The 2,542-nt window shown below is 53.3% G+C and overlaps 1 long non-coding RNA gene across 1 annotated transcript; it reads left to right on the top strand.

The window, feature by feature from the left end:
- The first annotated feature begins 1,183 nt into the window (after positions 1-1,183).
- On the top strand, positions 1,184-2,235 carry LOC113220814. Its single transcript, XR_003307529.1, has 2 exons — positions 1,184-1,328; positions 1,539-2,235. It is a non-coding gene; the product is annotated as an uncharacterized LOC113220814 (long non-coding RNA).
- Positions 2,236-2,542: the final 307 nt, after the last annotated feature.

Here is a 2,542-nt window from a genome sequence, read left to right as displayed (position 1 = left end):
ATGGGGGGTGTAGGTGAGGATATAGGTGAAAAAAATTGGCTCTACATTGGTAATTTTTTTTTTTTTTTAAAGACATGGTCTTGCTTTGTCAAAGTGGCAAGGTCACAGCTCACTGCAACCTCCTGGACGTAAGTGATCCTCCCACCTCAGCCTCCTGAGTAGGTGAGACTACAGACACGTGCCACCACGCACAGCTAATTTTTAAATTGTTTTGTAGAGATGGGGGCGGTCTCACTATGTTGCCCAGGCTGGTCTCGAACTTCTGGGCTCAAGTAATCCCTCCTCAGTCTCCCAAAGTGCTGGGACTACAGGCGTGAGCCACCGCACCTGGCCTACATTGGTCATTGTTGAAGGTGAGGATTTGTTATCTACTTATCTACTTTTATGTATGTTTGAAATTTCTCATAATAAAAAGTTTAAAAAGCAAAAGAGGGGGTTAGAAAGATTTCATTAGAAAATTTTATATGCATGCTTCATATTTCACACCTTTCCTAATGGTTTGTATTTAATTTTCTTTTTATGTTGCCTTTTGTTTTTAAATTTTTACCTGGTTAACTTTTTTTTTTTCTTTCTTTGAGACAGAGTCTCGCTCTGTCGCCCAGGCTGGAGTGCTTTGGCGCAATCTCGGCTCACTGCAAGCTCCGCCTCCCGGGTTCCCGCCATTTTCTTGCCTCAGCCTCCCGAGTAGCTGGGACTACAGGCGCCGCCACCACACCCGGCTAGTTTTTTTGTATTTTCTTTTAGTAGAGGCGGGGTTTCACTGTGTTAGCCAGGATGGTCTCGATCTCCTGACCTCGTGATCCGTCTCGGCCTCCCAAAGTGCTGGGATTACAGGCGTGAGTCACCGCGCCCGGCCCCTAGTTAACTTTTTTTTTTTTTTAATTTCCTCCTTTTCCTTTTTTTTCTCTTGAAGTTGAAGCCTTGGAGGTGCTTTTCATTCAATTACAGAAAGCACCACCCCAGCTTAAAATGTATTTAATTTTATTTACAGGATTACATAATATATGGAAAATGAAATACATGTTTTTCCCACCGGGTCCCATTTTGACTCCCCCAATACCCTCCGGTTCATCCCGGAGTGCCGTAGAAATCTATACATTTCCTGGATGTCTCGGGAGGTGAAGAAAAAAAAGGCAGGGAGGGAGCCCAGCTGACTCTACATCCAGAAACCTCTCTCAAGGCAGCTCGCGCCCCCAGGCAGGATTCCAACAGTGCAGAAGCCCCCAGTCCCCAAGTCCGGGGTGGCAAGGACGTCCAGCCTCCCCGGGGAGCCACCTTGGCCCTCCCTCCCTCCTGCTGGCTGGGTGCCGCGCTGCGGGGCTGTTCAGGTTGGTAACTGTACAGACTGATTCCGGGGCCCGCCTGCTTGACGATGGGGGTTGGTGGGGTGGGGGTGCTGCGACGGGCGACAAGGCTCTCCCTCGCTGCAACCACGGAAAAGGCGGGTCAGCCTCTATTACAAACCGCTGTAGGAGGGGCCAGAAGCTTGGCTTGGCCAGACCGGGCCGTCGTTGAATCCCTGCATCCATCCTGCCCAGGTCCCCTGCTGAGTCCCCCCTGGGCTGTGATCGTTGCGGATTTAAACACCACACTGTGGAAGCGGAGATGGCCCCGCGTGTACCCCTGAAGTGAAGGGGAGCGTGGCAAATGAGGCGGGGCGAGAGCGGCCAGAGCAGACCCCGGCGGGGTGGCCCGCCCGGGAGGTGGCTGAGGGTCCCCGGCTGCGGGGTGAGGGGCGGGACCAGGCGGCACCCCCTCCGTGATCGCCACCAGAGGCCGCCTGGAACCCGAGTTTCAACCTTCCGGTGGATCCTGTCCCCGCTTCCTAGCGATGTTTGTCATGACTGCTGCGAGTTCTCTGACCTCCAGGCCACTCTCCTTTCCTTTCAAGGACGCCCAGAACCCGCGGAGGGAGGAGGGGGTGAGGGAACGGGGAGGGGGGGGGGGGGGGGGGGGGGGGAGGAACGTGGCGGGGAGAAGAAGAGAGGAGGGAGGAAAAGGAACGAACTGCGTTGGCCTGTCGCCTCCGCACTGTAAGATTCTGGCACCCTGGGTCCCGGCCCCCTCTCCTGGGGCCGAACGTTCCGGTTCCCGATGCCAGGCTGCAGAAAAAATGAGCACACAGAACACGTGGACTAGCACATAAATAAGATTATTACCTCCTTTTTATTTTTTGCACACTAATTAATAAATAAACTACTGCAACGGAAAAAGAGAAAGCAGGCAGAATGCAAACAGCCTCTCGGTGGCTCTGTTATATAAGAGGGATGCATGGAGGCTGCTTGGTGGTCAAAGAATTCCTCCAATGCCCGCTCCAAAGCGAAGCCCCGCAACGGCCTTAAATCAAAAGGAAAGCGGGCGTCAGCAGCAAGCACAGAAAGTGGGGCCTGGTTCAGCCAGAAACTAACACAGTATTCCTGCTGGAGTGGGGATGGGGGCACGACTATTACAAAACTAGGCCCCCCTGAAAGCGCCCTGCCCCACCTAACACACACATTCACTTCCTTGCAGGTTTGCGCTGCAGGCAGCTTCCATTGAACCA

The sequence above is a fragment of the Piliocolobus tephrosceles genome, unplaced genomic scaffold (assembly GCF_002776525.5).
Source record: "Piliocolobus tephrosceles isolate RC106 unplaced genomic scaffold, ASM277652v3 unscaffolded_13910, whole genome shotgun sequence".
Classification (NCBI taxonomy): domain Eukaryota; kingdom Metazoa; phylum Chordata; class Mammalia; order Primates; family Cercopithecidae; genus Piliocolobus; species Piliocolobus tephrosceles.
Note: the sequence above shows the minus strand (reverse complement) of the source record. Positions and strands in the feature narration are given on the sequence as shown.